Source organism: Oryctolagus cuniculus, chromosome 13 (genome assembly GCF_051225735.1).
Source record: "Oryctolagus cuniculus isolate XC-2025 breed Fujian yellow rabbit chromosome 13, ASM5122573v1, whole genome shotgun sequence".
Taxonomy (NCBI): domain Eukaryota; kingdom Metazoa; phylum Chordata; class Mammalia; order Lagomorpha; family Leporidae; genus Oryctolagus; species Oryctolagus cuniculus.
Window position 1 is genome coordinate 110,325,299 of NC_142879.1, and position 18,377 is coordinate 110,343,675.

Genomic DNA, 18,377 nt, shown 5'->3' on the forward strand with positions numbered 1-18,377 from the left:
CTACTTCTTGCTTTCCAGTCCTGTTCACCTTCTCCTCTCTTAGCTCCTCCTCCAGATGGGAGGGGCCGTCTGACAGTGGTCATTGCCAGAGAGCTCTAGAGAGGGAAACCTTTCTCAGCGGAAGGTGCTGGGAGTCACCTGTTCTGCAGCTTGGAGGAGCTGAGGCACCCAGCAGAGGCTGACTGGCTCGCATGGGGAGTGTGAAGATTAGCAGTGCCTGCCATCCAGGGCTTCCAGATGGCCTCAAAGATCTCTGAACGTTGGAAACTGTGCAGTGATCTATTCTGGGTCTTTAAACAAATGAACAAGTATCAGGGTCTATATCGAGCAGTAGAGATCCTGAGACACAAACTTGGCCAAGGGAGCCGCTTCCACATTCTGCTGTGCCCCTGTCCTCATCCGGGTCCAGCGAAAACGGCTCCTTCTCCAGCAGGACCACCACCCCGGGCTCTCTCGCAGAGGCAGAGCTGCAGCTCGGCCCCTGGAACCTCAGGAGCATTCTGGAAGCCCATCAGGGTTCTGACCTGCGTTTCTTTGACCTTGACACCTGTGATGTGGGGCTCCTGAGTTCTCTCCTGGCCACTGAACTCAGTCCTGTTCACCCGTGCACCCCGGCTCCAGACTTCCTCCCTTGCCTCTGCAGGTGTTGAGTTCCAACTCCCTGGCTGGTCCGTGCGTCTTCTGTTACCCAAGGCTCACTGCAGCGCCAACCATGAGAGGAGAGCCCCCACCCCCCGCCCCGGCTGGGAGGAGGGAGGGAGCTCAGGAGTCAGAGACCCGGCCGGGAAGAAGCAGGGTGCGTTTCCTTACGTTATTCTTGGTGTGGCCCTCGCACTTTCTCCAGCCGAGCTTCGTGCTGACCTCAGCGAAGGCTCAGTGAATGTGTTCCCTCACCCACTCCCCAAGTCAGCCAGACTTGGAAAATGCGCATCAGTAACCCAGTCACGGTGTTCCCGGATGACTCAAGGGACCTGTCAACCCTTCACACGGGACTGCCACCTCGGGAGAACCCCAGGGGCTGCCCCAGGATGGCCGCGCCCTGGGTTCAAGAGTCACAGATGCTGAACAAGTCAGATGGAGCAGCTGTCAGCGCAGCCGAGGGAGGAAGCTGAGAGCAGGCAGGCGGGGAGGAGGGGGGTGGTCTCCCCAAAAAAGGTGGGCACTCCTGCCACTCCGGTGTGATGGACGCGTCCTGGAAACTGCAGCTCTCCAGGCGGAAGCGACTGAGCCCTGTGTGGACACCACGAGGGCGAGCCCTGGAGATGCCCAGCGTGGTTGACAGAAACCCTACGAGCAGAGACATGCGGGGAAGCACGGTGCAGACGCCCACCAGGCTGTGTGGAGTGAGCCAAGGGGAGGCCATGGAGGGGCTGTGACGGATGAGCCAGTGAGGTCAGTGTGGACCCCGGGGTTCGGGCACCTGGCCTTTCTCCTCATGACTAGGCAGACTGCATCAGGGTCTGGACTGCATCTTGAGCTCCCCTGGGCTCCCTGATGCACGTCGTCCCACACAGATGGCCTGCCATCTTGAGAAACGGCCTTGGGGGCAGGCATTCAGCACAGCAGCTAAGACGCCCCTTGGGACGTAACACCTCATACCAAACTGCCTGGTTCAAGTCCTCGGCTGCTCCACTGCTGTCCAGTTCCCCGCTAATGCAGACCCTGGGAGGCCGCAGATGCTGGCTCAAGCGCTTGGGTCCCTGTTACTCACAGGGGAGAACCAGGTAGACTTCTTCGTTCCTGGCTCTGTCTTGGCCCAGGCCTGGCTGTTGCAAGCATCTGGGGAGTGAACCAGAAGATGGAAGCTCAATCTCTCTCTCTCACTCTTTCTCTCTCCCTTTTAAATGAAATGAAAATTAGCAAGTAAAAATGAGAAATAATAAAGAGAAAACCACTTTGACATTGGTTGTCTCCTAAGCAGACACACAAATCCAGAGGACAAGCGAATGCGCACGGACAGAGGCTGCTGCTTCCAGCAGAAACTCCCTGCAGAGCGGGAGGCCTGGCGCACTGCTCTCACCGGGCTGCCAGGCATTGTGTCTGAGGTGCTTGGCAGCTCCCACCGTGGACACACACGTCCCGGGGGAGGCTAGGGCGCTCTGTGCTGCAGGCGGTCAGACACCCTGGGTCCCCGCACGCAGCCACTGCCTGTCCCCGGGTCTCGTGTGTATCCAGGAGTTGGCTTCTGAGAATTGAGGCTCACATACCGGCCGTGTCTGGATTCTGCATTTTCTTGACGCCTTCCACCCCGGTGCTGATTCGGGCTCTTGGGTAGGGCAGTGTCAGTGCTCCCTGCAGCCTATGGAGGGGGCGCCGCTGTGCCTGGGCCTTGCTTGGCCACACAGCTTCCCCTGACAGTGGACCAAAGAGGCCGCCGCTGCTTCTGCCGCTCCTGGAGCCGTGAGGCTGGAGAGAGGGGGCTTCCCTTGGCCACAGGCCTTCCTCAGGGTCCAGGGAGCCATTTCCCGAGAGAGGCGGGCTGTGCACGCACAGCAGCCAGTTCTCAAAAACGAGAGGCTCCCAGGTTGGCGGGAGCCTACCCAAAGCAGGGGCTGCCGGCCCGATGCAGTGACCAGGCCTCTGCTCCCGTGCGCCCAGGGCGTCCGAGCCCGCTGTGACTGTGACTCTCAGCAGGCGGCCATCTGTGGACATCAGTCACCCGATCCACACGAGGAGAGGAGCACACGGGGACGCGGAGGGGCCCCTTCACAAAATAGGAAGTCAAATCGAACTCTGATCTTTCCAGCCGAGAAAAAAAAAATGAGCAAATTGCAAGTGACTGGTGAAATAGACAGTAAGATGCCAGCCCTATTCATGGGGACAGTAATTGGCACTTTATGTCCGTGTTTCCCGGGGATTATCTGAGGAGCATAAGCTGTGTCCCTCCGATGGAGCCGCATCCCACGCTTCCTCGCCGGAGAGGCCCCAGGCTGGGTCGCCTGCAGGCCACGCGAGGGAACCGGAGCCGCAGAAGCAAGGCGGGCGACAGTCGGGGGTGGAAGAGAAGCCCGCCCCGGGGTCAGGGAGGAGCCCTTCGGGGTAGTGGGTGGGCTGCGGAGTGGGGCGCGTGTGCCCCGTGGGCCTCATCTTCGCCGGGGAGAGCTGAGCGCCCAGGCGGAGGAGGGAGGGTCGCGGGAGGCCGGCCCGGGCACGGCGGGAGCGGGGCCTCGGGAACACCGCAGCCAGCCCGAGGGGCGCCAGGCTCCTGTCTCCCGCGGGAGTTTCCTGGGCAGTGAGTGAACACACGCACATCCACGCGTTCGTCGGCAGTAGCGCGGCCTTTCCCACTTCTATTACTAAGGGCCCTCGCCGCGGGGTCACCATCCCCGAGGTCCCAGCACGCACCCCGCCGTCTGAGCATGCGCCCCGGGCCCGCGGGTGCGTCCGGTGCATCCTGGGAAGTTGGCTGCGTCAAATCGGCCGCTCCGACGCTCCGCGGCCATGCCGGGGTGGCCGCCCGCCCGCCTCAGCTCTGACCAGCCAACTGTGTGGTGGAAAGCCACACAGGGCCTCGTCGACAGACCAGACCCGACGATTCCGCACGTCCGCCCCGTCGGACGACGTCGACCGCCCGGTGAGTGGACCTGGGGGAGCAGGCGCGGCCCGGCCCAGGTGTGGCGTGTTCTCGGCCGGTGGCTGTCTCTGCCCGTGGCTCAGGCCCCTCAGGAGAGGTCACGAACGCCCGGGCGGCAGCCGGTGGCACTCACCGTCTCGGTGAGGCCGAGAAGGGGGGCGTCTGGCTCATTCCGATCCCGTTTCTGGAGAGGCCACCGTCCGGCTTTCCCAGCCTTGCGTGGCGGGCCCAGCTTGGTCTCAGCCTTGCCCTGCTGCTGGCCGCCTCCCCAGGGTGCTGGCCCACGGGTCCGCGACAGCCGCGCCCCTGCAGCGTGGCTGGCCTCCGAGCGCCAGTCCCACTCCAGACTTGAGTGCCGACGTCCAGGGGCTTCCATACTGCGGGGCCACCCGACCAGCTCTTGTTCTCTGGGAACCAACGCCCACCCCCTAGACAGCCAGGTGCCTGCCGTAAGAGCCGTGACTGCCTCCCATCCCCCTACACTGCCGCGCCTCCCCCACCCATCACAGCTGACAGCCCCACCCAGGCTGGACCACTCCGCATCTTCCACAGAACCGAGAACCAAGTGTGCGCGTGCACGCATGTGCATTCGGGGCAGGGGCAGACCTGACGGCCACTCTCCCAGTGGCAGCCCCTTCCTCAAGGCCAGCCGCATGTACGCAATTATGCTAACAGCATCGTCATTGTTTTGCTGGTCTCGTTCTCGCACAGATGGAATTCTTTGCTTTGCAATCAGAAAAGTCTTAACTCCTGCGGTTCCCCAGGGATCTCAGTGAATCATCTCCCCCTGCAGAGAAGCTAGCAGAGAGGAGAGCAGGGCTGGGTAGATGGGGGAGGGGTCTACTCCATCCCTCTGCCTTCAACCCAAGCATCTCCATTCTATACATTAAAAAAAAATTAATTTATGTGAAAGGCAGAGTTGGAGATCTTCCATCCTCCTGTCTGCTCCACCGATGCCCACAACATCCAGGACTGGGCCAGACCCAAGCCAGGAAATGTGAACTCCATGTGGGTCTCTTACTTGAATCATACCCGTGGGGTGTGCATTACTAGGAAGCTGAATCGGGACCAGAGGAGTCAGGATTCGAACCCAGGCACTCCAGTATGGGATACAGGCATTCCAAATGGTGTCTTAACCCACTCCCATTCTGTATATTTTATATATTGAAGTTTGATGTGCTATTTTACTTAAAATACCTTTTGTTGGTTTAGCTGTTGTTGTGACCAATGATAAAAGCTTGTCTCTGTGGCCTCCAAGTTTGATCCCTCCCATTTTGATAGCTGTGACGATTGGATTCCCAGCTTTGAGTCTCCCCTCATCTCTGACAGGGGAATTTGCCTGGTCCAGACGAACCTGGAGGTCCCAGTGTGTGTCCGGGTGCTGTGATCAGCCCCACCCAATAGACTCTCATTATTCATCCAGAGTCTGGACCCAGCGTCAGATGTTGGGGGTGTGTCTTGATGTCACTCAGGCTCCCATAGCAAACCCTGCAGGGTAGCCATTACCCTTTGTCCCCCAAGTCTGCCTTTGACCGGCTAAGTGACAGCAGGAAACATTTGGCAAATTCTCTGTAACAGCCTGCAGAGTCTTGCTGGGATTGTTTTTATGGTGGTATTGTGCTACCGCGTGAGGTGTTTAAAAGGAACAACCCAGCACCTGCTTTAGGAAGCAGTTTGTTCCTGTAAAAATGTCCTTTTATATGAAGGTTGAATGCAAGCTGTTGCTAAAAACAATCAGTGGGTGTGTAGGCAGTGGCCTGCAGCATTCTGGAAGGTGTACAGGGTGCCCTAGTGTGGCTTACCTGATGCCGCCTTCGCAGAGGTCGGGACTGAATTGGCATTTGCACAGTGCTGCCTGAATCCAGTCACCCCATTCCCTTCATCAGCCTCAGAGTTGGCAAGGTCCCTGCTACCTGGGGTTGGAGGTTGGTATGTGTTCCATCAGTTCCCATGCCAGGAATCTCCTCACATTAACGGTATCTCCGCCCCGGTTATTACATTTTTCTCTGAAAATTACTGGGCAATAAATGTTTGAACATAACTCACGTGATTCAATAATGGAATTAACGTAAGTGGAGATGTGATGGTCTCTTTGATTAACAGCTTCTTGGACCACGCAGCTGACTGAGAATATGATACCTGTTAATGAGAAGCGAGAACAAGTCCCCCTTTCAAACACTGGTACTGCTCGCCTGGCTCACACCAAAGCCTGAGTGAGAGCCGCGTCGAGTTGAAATCAGAGTGCTGATCTGACACTGGAAGCGGGATGTCGACCCGGTCCCCTTGTGTGCGGCATAATTTGCTTTCTCGTGTCTCATTGAAGGAGAGCTCCCAGCCCCACTCCCCTTTCTCCAAGTCCTTGGCTTTCTGCCTTCAGCGGAGCAAGCCCCACCTCCCCCCTCTTACACCTTCCCCTCCCTGTTTTAGTCATCACTGGAGCTGGAGCTTTCACCCTGGTAGATTGAGATTTTACAGAAAGTCCTCGTGGAATTTGGCTACTTCCAAACTCAGTAATTTCCTTTTCTCAACTGAAGAGTGGTGTGTGTAAATACTTACTGATTTTTATCTCTTTCATTTTCCACACCATTTCATGGTAGGAAATTGGCATTTTTGATCTGTTTTGTGTGGAATCAGAGGAACTCAGAAATAATCACCTTATCCCAGGAATACAGGGCTTAGTGGTGGAGCGTTCATTAGAGCTGTCCTGTCCTCGCCATAGCCTCGCAGCAGTGAGTGTGTGAGCTAAGCTGCTGTTGGCCACGGCCACGGTCCAGGGAACGTGTGACGGAGTAGGGAAATCCTGTGTCTGTGAAGACCACAAGGCCATGCTGTGTGGCAGGGGACTTGGAGTGGCCAGCACCGGGACAGAGCAAAGTTTCCTGTGTGGTTAGCTGGAAGCGCTGGCACAGCGGTTAAGGCACTGCTTATGAAGCCAGCATCCCATGGTAGAGTTCTAGTTCTAGTCCTGGACACTTCGCTTCCCATCTAGCTTCTTGCTGAGGTGCTTGGGAGACAATGGGTGAGGACTCAAGTGCTTGGATCCCTGCTACCCACATGGGAGACCTGATGGAGTTCCTGGCTCCTGGTGTTGGCCTGGCTGAGCCTGATGGTAGTGGGCTTTTGAGGGATGAACTAGTGTTTCGGGAAGGTTCCCACCCTTCAAGGCAGGAGGACCTTGGAACTGAGGCATCTCCACGGACATGGCCTTAGGCCAGCCCACTTTGCAGGTAAGTTATAGAAAGTATTCAAGCCAAAGCCAACTCAGAAGGTGAATGCCATTCTTGTGTTTGTGCCAGCTGAGGTCCTTTTGTGGACACAAGAAAAACATCAGGAAAGCAGGGCCAGGAAGAGGAGGGCCAGCTCCAGCGCATGGGGACTTGAGAGCTTAGATCACCCCGCTCTTTAGTTTCCTCTGAACCGGGTCACCCATTCCTGATTGGGATCGGAAACCACTCAGGCGTGGGATTACTGCAGCATGTAAAGGCTGCTATGCTCAGGGCTGACACCGTCCTCTGCGGTCTGCCATGGAATCGGCCAGGACCATGCAGGTTTGACCTCTACTGTACCAAGGGCTCCATTCGCAATTTCCCAGAAGCCCAATGACGGTGGTGCCTGATTTGCATGGATATTTACATAAATCTGCATGTGCATGGTTTGCAGGTTTGGACCATGAATTGATTATGTCTTGTTGGCTCAAAAAGTTTAGAATGGAAAGTAAGGGTGAAGGTCACAGCTGCTGAACAGAAAAGACATTTGTTGTCTGGGAAATGCCTTTTAAGAGTGTCTTCCTGAAAATGTCCTTTACCAGTGAGGGTATAACTAAAACTGAGGCTTTTGGTAATTAAAAAGCTCTCTGCTCACTGTATTCACAGGCCCATCTTAGAAGAACGAGGACCTATCAAGTAAATTTTAAATGTCTGAAAGTAACTACTATTATTATAGACTGAGCTTCCCACCTGCAAGGTGAAAATGTACAACTGGGTTGCATACCACACATTCAGCGACTTGAGGAAAATAGAAGAGAAACTCTTGGTTTCCTGACCATCCCAGTTACCCCAAAATCCAAGGCTGGGCCCCATTCTAGCTGCTGTTACCCCTCAGGATCCCTGTGTCTTGACCCCACACATCTACCTGACCATGCCACCCCACCCTGGCCACATTGAAGCCTCTCCTGGTATGAGAGATTGACTCTGGATTTGTTCAAGACCATCCCTCAGCCTGTGTGCCATTGTGTAGAAGACACTGAAGTCAGTGATCACAAATACAAGCTTTGGAATCACACAGGCTTAGGCTTGAACACTGACCCTACCACTCGTGCCTCAGACAGTTCTCACACGATAATTGGCTTGAATTCTCAAATATATCTCAGTTTCCTGCTCTGTACAAAGGCTTAATGACACCCACATCAAATGGCAGTTAGAAAGATTAAAAGAGAAAATAAATATAGATACTGAAAAAGGACTCAGCTGGTGATGAGGAGGAATACTATTATTAAGTACTTCTGCAGAATGAATCATTTTTATCCTAATTATCAGAGTGTCATCTCCTATAAGTTAGCCTCTTAGGAGTTTTTACCTAACCAATGATACCAAGAATTCTCTTGAGCTCTGAAGAGCAATCATAATTTTTTTTAATGTTGAAGGTCATTAGAAAAGGACTTCAACTAAATTGCCATACCACAGGACTACAGAAAGTTCTGGAACAGACTTCATTTACCTTTCAACTGGAAATTCTCCATGACTTGAAGAGGAGTTCGTGTTGGGACTGTAGCTTTGCACAGTGGGTGAAGAAGGAACACTCATGGTGATTTTTTTTTAATTTATTTGAGAGGTAGAGTTACAGAGAGAAAGGTCTTCCATCCACTGGTTCACTCCCCAAATGACCACAACGGTCAGAGCTGAGCTGATCCGAAGCCAGGAGCTAGGAGCGTCTTCCAGGTGTCCCTCACGGATAGAGAGGCCTAAGAAGTTGGCCATCTTCCACCGCTTTCGTAGGCCGCAAGCAGAGAGCTGGATCAGAAGAGGAGCAGTTGGGACAGAAACCGATGCCCATGTGGGATGCCAGCACTGCAGGTGGGGGCTTAACCTACTACGCCATATCACAGGCCCTACCCTGTAGTAGGAAGACATGCTCAAGGAACCTTCTTCACACTGTAGGAGGAGGATACACTGAGTTTGTCTTCTTGACACTGCAATAGGAGGGCACGCTCAAGGTGTCTTCACACTGTAGTACAATACATGCAAGGTGCCGCCTTCACACTGTAGTATGAAGATACACTTGGTTTGTCTTCTTTATACAGTAGTAGGAGGATATACTCAGTTTGTCATCTCTTCTTAAGATTTTATTTATTCGAAAGGCAGAGAAGGAGAAAGAGAGGGATGTATCTTCCATCCACTGGTTCACTCCCAAATGGCCTCAATGTCCAGGTCTGGGCTGAGCCGAATCCAGGAGCCAGGAGCTTCTTCCAGTCCTCCCACGTGGGTGCAGGGGTCCAAGCACTTGGGCCATCTGCCACTTCTTTCCTAGGTGCATTAGTAGAGAACTGGATGGGAAGTGGAGCAGCTGGGACTCCAACTGGCACCCATATGGGCACTGCAGGTGGAGGCTTAGCCTTCTACACCACAGCACTGGCCCTCAATTTGTCATCTCCACACTGCAGTAGGGGATACACCCACGCTGCCTTTCCACTGCTGTAAGAGGATACCCTGGTGCACCCTCTTCACACGGTAGTTGGAGAACATTCTCCTGCCGCCTTCACATTGTGGTGGGAGGTTACACTCTGTGTTCATCGCGCTGAGGGAGGAGGACACTCATACTGCCTTCTTCCCAGTGTAGAACACCGTACTGCACTGTAGGAGGTGGCAGTGTCAAGGTGCTTTCTTCATACTCTAGTTTTGGCAGATGATTGGATTCTTACTGTGACCTTATACTAAACTCCTTGAAACAGTACTTCCAGAATTTTTGTTTTGACTTAACCTGAGACTGCCTTTTGAGTCTTAATCTATTTCTCCCTGGCTTAGATGGCTGCCTGTAAATTGATGAACCAGAAGCTGGTCGTGGGTGCCATGAGTCCCAAGGATGGTTATTCAGATTAGACCCTGTGTAGACTAGGAGTCTCATTATAGGATACAGATTTTTACATCAAATAGATCCTTGAGATTCGCCGGAGATGCCGACTGACAAACTTGAGGATTCCGTGCAGAGAGGAACAGGGCCTCCTGGGCTGCCGGTCTTCACTGCTGGGCCAGCTCCTGTGTCTCGGAGGGAGTTCCTCCTGTGCATCGAGATGCTATCCCGTGCCCAACTCAAGCGGAATAAATCTCTTGCAAGCAGCTGGAGCTGTGGGTATAAATGCCAGAGTTCTGTTTTGCTACAGAGCTTCATAAATGGTGAAAACCACTCTGTTTCAATGTGGTGGGATTTGGTCAGTGCCTTGAAGCTGATTAGGGCTTGTAAACAGAACAGACACATGGGAAACTGTCCATCAACAAAGGAGAAAATGACAGAGATTGGGCCTAAAGTGGTCATTTGTTGTCAATAGTTCTGGTATTGAACAGTTGTTATTCCCCAGAAATTTGAGTAGTAATGGACAAGAAATCCTAGTCACAAAGTATAAACTCATTGTTGTGTTCCCTAGTGAGCTAAATCTTCACATGTGGCCTGGACAGGGAGGAGATATCCCTGTCCATTGCTGCTGTCCTTGTGACCCTCACCTGTATAAATTGTTGTGGGTTCTTAGGGAACTATCTTCCTGCCTCTGTCATTCAGAATTCAACATTTCGCTACATTTTAATCTTTTTTCTTTGATTTCCTTTTCTAATTCTTTTTTTTGGAACGTTTAAATTTATTTAGTTTTGAAAGAAGAATCTAATGGCACTGAATACAATGAGGTATCATATAGTTATACAGAATAAAAAAGGTGTTATATCTTGACACATTATGGATTTATTTGTCTTCAGATGGCTGGAAGCAATGAGATGAAGTACACCAAGGGATGGGCGAGGTTTCTGTGATGAGTGTGTGTGTGTGTGTGTGTGTGTGTGTGCTTTGTCATACCTATATGTTGCTTATTTTGATGAATTAGAATTCTTTTTCCTTTTCTTCCAGTTTCCTTACCAGGAAACCTTTCTCTGCCAAGTGAAATCATATAAGAACAGGCAAGAGTGCAGGGGCTCCCAGGCAGGTGTTAGATGACCACAGCCCCATACTTAGTAGCTGAGGTGGTAGGTAACAAGCTGGATGTGCAGGTTCGAGGCCAGGCCTGGTCATTCTGGCATCAGAAGCGATCCCTCACACACCCTTGTTCATCACTGAGCCATTGCACTGAGGGACACATCTCTGCTGAAGGAAGCAGGAGGAAAGTATCCATTTTCAAGGAAGAGAGCTGTCAGTCACATGTCTGTTCCTCCTCCCCAGTTTGCTTGAATGATTAAACAACACTGCTCCTTATCTACATAAAGCCATGAACATTTCTTGGAAATTCCTACATTTCCATTTCCAAGCATGCTTTTCATTTATTGTGAGATGTGTGCAGAAATGCCATCGAGTTCCTTTCCCTGGCCATCCTCTGGATTTTTGTCATTGAACATATGATAAATCAATATACAAGAGTACCTATAAAAGTTTGTGAAAATAGTAAAGTTTATTTTGGTGCAAAAAAAATTTTTCAAACCCATGCATAATGTTTTCATAATTCATGATTTCCTTCTGTTGAAGATCCCTTGTGCAGTTCAGTAGGTTGCTGTGTGTGTGTGTGTGTGTGTGTGTTTTGCCCAGTGTCCTCATAGGAAGAGCTTAGGGCTGCTTGGGCTTCTAAGTACTCCTGCTCCTCCTAGCCCCTGACAGTTTTTCTTTGTTCTTATCAAGAGTCTGTTTATCTCCCCTGATTTGCCCCATTTTTCTTTTTCATTCAGAGCTTACATAAATTCTTGTGGTCTACGTAGGCTTGGTAAGAGAAGAAAGTGAGTTTCATGCCTAACCAGATGAGACATGAGTGCAGAATGCTTTTGTCTGGGAATGTGTATTTTTAAAAAAGATTTATTTGTTTGTTTGAAAGGCAGAGTTAGGGAGAGACAGCTAGAGAGGGATCTCTCACCCACCAGTTTATTCCCCAAATGGCAGCAATGGCCAGGAAGCCAAAGCCAGGAGCCAGGAACTCCATCCAGGTCTCCCACGTAGGTGGCAGGGGCCCAAGCACTTGGGCTGTCTTCTGCTGCTCTCCTGTGTGCATTAGCAGAGAGCTGGATCAGAAGTGGTGAATCTGGTGCTCAAACAGGCACTCACATGAGATGCTGGCGTTGCAGGCAGTGGCTTAGCCCTCCGTGTCACAATGCCAGCCCTAAGAAATCTGAGGACTGAGATGCAAGTGTGGGGCCTTGGGACAGAACGTGCACGGGGTGCCAGTGCCAACCCACACAGAGGAAGTGGTGTCAGCTGACATTGTGCATCAGTAGTTTGCTGTTTTCTCTATTGTTTCTTGCTTGCCTGAAAAAACCTCCCAGACGACTCCCAGCTTCCCCTTTTCCCATAAAATAGCCACAGTGGTCTGTTAGGCATAAATCAGATGATATCACTCCCTGTCAGTCTCCAGTCCTTACACTTAGAAGAAAATGAAGGCTTCGCCGTGGCTATAAGGATCAACTTAATTGGGGTCCTTGCCCTTTCTCTGCATCCAGCTCTGCCACCCACCTCCCACCCCGCGGCCCGTGCTGCAGGGTGTTGGACGTTGGAGGACCTCAGGGCACCCTTAGAGCTTCCATTTCTGAGCTTCTTGACTGTGGTTCACATCAGTACCATCTGCTCAGTGCCACCTTTTTTCTTTACTGCAGCAGCCAGATTTGTAGAAACCCTTCAGTGCATTTCTTCAGCGACTCCCCTTTGTGTACAGGGACTGTTGGCCACACTGGGCATAAACCCAGTTTCAGCAAATGATGGTCAGATGTGGATTCTGACCCTCATCCTCCACAGCCATGTTCCCCCCTTGGACACTGCTCTTCTCCAGAGTTGGCACGTCCCTTAGGAGGTGGCATCTTTCTTGTTCTAATAAAACAACTTTGTGTGTGTGTGTGTGTGTGTGTATGTATTTTAAAGAGTTACAGAGAGGCAAAGGCATGGGGTGGGGTGGGGTGGGGAGAGATATCTTCCATCTGATGGTTCACTCCCCACATGACTGCAACGGTTGGAGCTGTGCCAATCCAAAGCCAGGAGCCAGGAGCTTCTTCCCAGCCTCCCATAGGGGGTTCAGGGGCCCAAGGAGTTGGGCCGTCTTCCACTGCTATCCCAGGCCACAGCAGAGAGCTGGATCGGAAGTGGAGCAGCCAGGACTCAAACTGGCGCCCATATGGGATGTGGGCACTGCAGGCAGCGGCTTTACCCACTAGGCCACAGTGTTGGCCCCATAAAAGAACTTTTTAGAAGATAAAACAATCTCTATCCATCTATTTAGATGAGAGTTGTTTGTTTACTGGACAGGCAAGATTTTCTGCAGTTTTCATGATATCCCCATGGACTGAGGATCCTAAACCCTGAGAATGAAAACATGCCGTTCGGTCACCCAGTAAGTCTTCCCTAGTTTTTGACACAACTGAGAGGAATTGGGACAGATCATGACTGCTGGAGTCTCAGGGCAGAGGAGCAGGAGATGCAGCACACAGGTGGTGACCTTGTACCAGCAGATTGCTTTGTACCTCCTCTCTCCAACCCCAGGAGAAAGACCTCACATGTTCAGGAATTGTTTATGATTGAACTCGGGATTTCCATGGCTATGACTAATACAGCTCAGGGGGGAGGGGAGTAGCTTTCTGTTGATGCCATACCTACTTCTTGAAAACAGGACTTGGTCACAGTGGTGGACTTGGTCACGGTCCTTTCATTGTAGAAGTCACAGCTTTCATTGTAGGAGAGGTTATTGAGAGACATAGGAACTGAACTTGAATTTCCATAGCTGTGAATGACCAGGGGTAGGGGTGTGCTCTGTAGCTGTAATAAATTTTTCTAGGAAGAGCCAGGCAGGGAGGGACACCATCTCCATATTCAGTGGACCTAACATTCTATACCTTGTCTTGCTAGCATTTGATGATAACTCACCTTATCATGAATTCAGTAAATGCCAGGGCTGCCAGGACCAGTCTTAACTGGTAGAATATTCTACCAGAGGGTATTCTGTGATCTTCCATGGGATCTGTCAAGGGATGGTAGGGTTGGGCCAGGGTCTCAGTCTCTGAATGGAACCAGTTAACTCAAACTTGATTTAGCATCACAAGGAGGCCAAGAGGCACCGCAAGGACCTCCAGAGACCCTGCACATTTACATGTTGTTAGGGTCCCCATGTTCCTACTCCCTCATTGATTTATTCACTTAGTAACCTTCTTTAATGAACATTCAGTGAGAACTCATCAGTGCCAGAGACTACACCAGGTGCAGGGGATGCTACGACATTTTCCTTGTCTTGTGTAGCTTAGAGTCTAGTTTATTTTAAGTATTCTTGTCATGTGGCAGAAAGTCTGTCTTGGAAAAAAATTAAGAATTTTCCTCAAAGAGAGTAAACAATACATTTAGAACTCTTGGTGGAAATGAAGTAGAAAATAACACGTATAAAATGGCAGCTCAGATACAGAGTTAATTTTGATCTCATCATGCAGAGTGAATTTCACAAGACTCAATGGCAGACCCAGCCTTTAAGCTAATCAGTTTCGTTTTTCTTCTCTTCCAAGGCTTCGTATTTTGTGCCTAAATTCAGGCAAGCATTTCTCCAATTTTCTGTGCTCTCAGAACATATGAGCTATATGAGTAGGAATAGTTCTGCTCAACCACTTCATTTTTATTAGAAAATAACACACAGCAGAAACATAGGAAGTTGCTAATTCCTTGATGTAAGTAATTGGAGACGTCTACTAGACTTCTGATCACAGATTTAAGCCCTTCCGCAAGTGGGGCAGCTGCATTTTCTTCCTCCTGCTGCAAAGAATGCAGAGCTCCGTACAGTCAGGGGTGAAAGGGGCCTGGGGCTGCACTCAGATCCAGAGCTTCTGACTGGCAGACTCCTGAGGGAAACTGCCATTGACCTTGGACGTGATTGCTGTGTGTGAGTTGCATAGCTGAGAACGGTTGCAGTGCACAGGACTAGCGTGTTGTACACGCCCATAATTTATTAATGTGATTCCTGTGAGGCAGCCTGTTTTGTGAGTACGCATGTTCTCCAAGCACAGGATCCAGAGAGAACTGCCTTTGTCATTTTGTTTTTTAAAAATGGGGACCTTTTTTTTTTTTTTTTTAAGATTTATTTATTTATCTGAAAGGCAGAGTTGCAGAGAAGCAGAGGGAGAGAGAAAGAGGTCTTCCATCTGCTGGTTTACTCCCTGAATGGCTGCAACAGCCAGAGCTGAGCTGATCTGGAGCCAAGAGCTGCTTCTGGGTCTCAAGGACCTGGACCATCTTCTACTGCTTTCTTAGGCCATAGTTGAGAACTAGATCAGAAGAGGAGCATCCAGGATTTGAACTGGCGCCAGTATGGGATGCTGGCACTGCAGGCAGCAGCTTTACCCGCTATGCCACAGTGCCGACCCCATGCCTCTGTCATTAAAAGCTGTGCATGTTGGGCCAACATTTTGGTATAGTGGGTTAAGCTGCTGCCTGTTACACCTGCGTTCCATATCAGAGCACCTGTTTGAGTCCAGTTGGCTCTGATTCTTATTCAACTTCTTGCTCATGTACCTGGGAAAGCAGCAGAAGATGGCTCAAGTACTTGGGTCCCTACCACCCTTGTGGGAGACCTCCTAGCTGCAGCCAGGCCTAATCCTAGCTATTGTAGTCATTTGGGGAGTGAACCAGTGTATGGAAAATCTTCCTCTCTGCCTCTCATTCCCCCTGTAGCTATGCCTTTCATGTAATTATTTTTAAATCTGTGAACATTGCATTCTGTGGTGCCTACATCACAGTTCTGTTTTTCCTTAATGTAGATTTTCTGTTTTCCCCACTCCTGTGACCTGGAATCTCTCAATCAGAAGAATCTTTCAAATTGAGTGTTTACCCCAAGACCACACCATGAATTCTTTTTTTTTTTTTAATTTATTTGACAGAGTTAGACAGTGAGAGAGAGAGACGGAGAGAAAGGTCTTCCTTCCGTTGGTTCACTCCCCACATGGCCGCCACAGCCAGCATTTCCAGGAGCCAGGTGCTTCCTCCTGGTCTCCCATGTGGGTGCAGGTGCCCAAGCACTTGGGCCATCCTCCACTGCACTCCCAGGCCACAGCAGAGAGCTGGGCTGGAAGAGGAGCCACCAGGAACCCGGCGCCCATGTGGGATGCCAGCACCGCAGGCGGTGGATTAACCAAGTGAGCCGTGGCACCGGCCCCACCATGAATTCTCAGTAGAGCTGAATATGGAGCACACAGGTCAAGGGCTCCAAATGTTGCTCCGTTGGGGTGAGGCCTCAGCAAGAATTCATAGGAACTTTCTGCCACCCACCAGACAGCCAGACATCACGGGCTTCAGGAATTCAGGTTCTGTCCTAATCTTCTGCAGCTCCTCTGAGGCCTTGGAGCAAGGTTGGCAGATCTTGCATTGTGGTGGAGCCCAGTACTTTAGTTGATAGAAGCCCGGGAAGTTCCGAGGCTGTGAATGAAGAGGAGATGAGGGTTGAGAGGGCTGCCTGCTTGGTCCTCCAAGGAGGTGAATCTCCCCTGGGCAAGCCCCACGTGGTCCTCCAGAGCGTCCAGCACAGCACACATCCCAGAGTGCTGGAGCTTAGGATGAAGGCTGCTTCCTAGGTCACACATAGGTGGAGATAAAAGGAGCTCTTTCTCCAGGCTTCTAGCACAGTGGGTGTTCTCCAAGACAAAGGGGGTCTTTGGGTTTGAAGGGTTCCTGACAACCAGGTGGAGAATCGGCCCGTTTTCCATCATTATTGACCATTGGATTCTGGAATGTACTTCACATTTGCCTTTCGTACATACATGATGGTATGGACGTGGGGTTATAACTTTTGTTCTCAAAAAAGGAATGGCATTCAGTTCTTTGCTGTCTTGCCTTAAATTATATAAAACATCAAAATGTGGGGTTTGGAATACCCTGTAGACTGACCAGCATGGTCTGAGTGCATTAATTGTTGTCACAAGGAGAAAGCAGAGTTTCCCAAATTGGTTTGGGAAATTTTGGCACAGACATGATCAGCAACTATTGCTGGGGCATTTGACTTCCTGAGGAGAAAGCAGGGGGCTGACCTTCCGTTCAACAAGTTAGACTTGGTTGTTTGTATAGGGACTCTAGTCCCTTCAGGCTGGTCTCCCACTGAGTGAGAACGGTGGATCATGTCCAGACACGTGCTCCCAGCGGGGTGAATGTTAGGAATTGTTCCAGCTGTTGCATGGGGAAGGAGCGCATCTGGGAGCCCTTCTTGCCTATGCTTCTGATCCATCTCCCTTTTGTCAGACGGTTTTCATTTCTCTCTGGGAGAGAGAGAGACCACGGATGTCCCAAGGCCACCTTACTCTCCTAGCAACCTGGATGTAATGATTCCATGAAACCCCATCTCAGTCAGTCCTCGGCTGTCAGCACTGTCCCATCACCTCACTAGTCCCTTCTCCTCTTACTGAGTAAGCATGATTTGAAAGGCAGGGTGGTGCTGCCATCATGTACATAGGCATTTCAAAAAGTTCATAGAAAATGAAATTTAAAAATGCTTATTTTGGTGTAAAAAATTGTGAGCTGTATGCATGGTTTTTTTTCACCATATGCATTTCCCAAAAACTTTTTGAAGAATCCTGTAGACCTTGGTCTGAATCCTCTATCATTTGACAGCTGAGTGTGTCCTTAAACAAGCTATAAACATCTGTAATGAGAACAATAGTGGGATCTGTGCTGTAAGGGTCATCTCTTTAAGAGATGGATGAGTGATAGTGGGTCTGGAGCACCTGCCATGCAGTAGGTACAGACCTGTGCTGTTTTCTGCTGTCGTGACAACACAGAATGTGTGACTAATGCATCATCACCTGTGTTACATGAGCTCATCTCCTGCTCCACACAGGCCCCTTTTGTTGAGGGAGCACTTCTTCATGTCTTCAGGGTGTCTGTCCTACTTTTGTAAAACGACCCATCTTCACTGAGTATTTGTGGAGTCAGTGTGGCCCACATGTGTTGCAGTTAATAAGTGTGTACGTCTGGATTTTAGTCATTTGTCCTTTTGTGCTTCTTGAAGTTTGTTGAGTAATTGAGGAAGGCTTAACCTAACGATGGTGAATTACTTGGTACAAGCATGAACTTTATGACCGTTAGTGTGCATGGAAACCAAAGTGAAAATAGTAAGTCATGATGAGAGAGAATAACCATACATGATGGTATGTACGTGGGGTTATAACTTTTGTTCTCAAAAAAGGAATGGCATTCAGTTCTTTGCTGTCTTGCCTTAAATTATATAAAACATCAAAATGTGGGGTTTGGAATACCCTGTAGACTGACCAGCATGGTCTGAGTGCATTAATTGTTGTCACAAGGAGAAAGCAGAGTTTCCCAAATTGGTTTGGGAAATTTTGGCACAGACATGATCAGCAAATCACTTTATGCAAGATTCTTGATATTAATTCACCAGCATGCATCTTAAATATCCCACAGGGAATGCAGCGTGTTGTGGCTTCCAAATTCACGTGACCAGAAACAATGTTCCGCAGAGCATATCTCAGGATTATCATTGAGAGCGATCTACTTCTAGTCTATTTTATGGATGCAGAAATCGAGCCCCAGGAAATTAAAATCATTTGCAAAAGACTATTTAGTGATAGATAAAAATATATAGAATTCTTATCCTTAT

The 18,377-nt window shown here is 50.3% G+C and overlaps 1 long non-coding RNA gene across 1 annotated transcript in view; it reads left to right on the forward strand.

The window, feature by feature from the left end:
- Positions 1 to 3,038: 3,038 nt before the first annotated feature.
- LOC149122857 (uncharacterized) overlaps positions 3,039 to 18,377 on the forward strand; it is a 29,982-nt gene continuing 14,643 nt past the window's right edge. The window contains exon 1 of the long non-coding RNA XR_016219960.1: positions 3,039 to 3,574. This is a non-coding gene — a long non-coding RNA (uncharacterized LOC149122857). The remainder of the gene's footprint in view (positions 3,575 to 18,377) is intronic.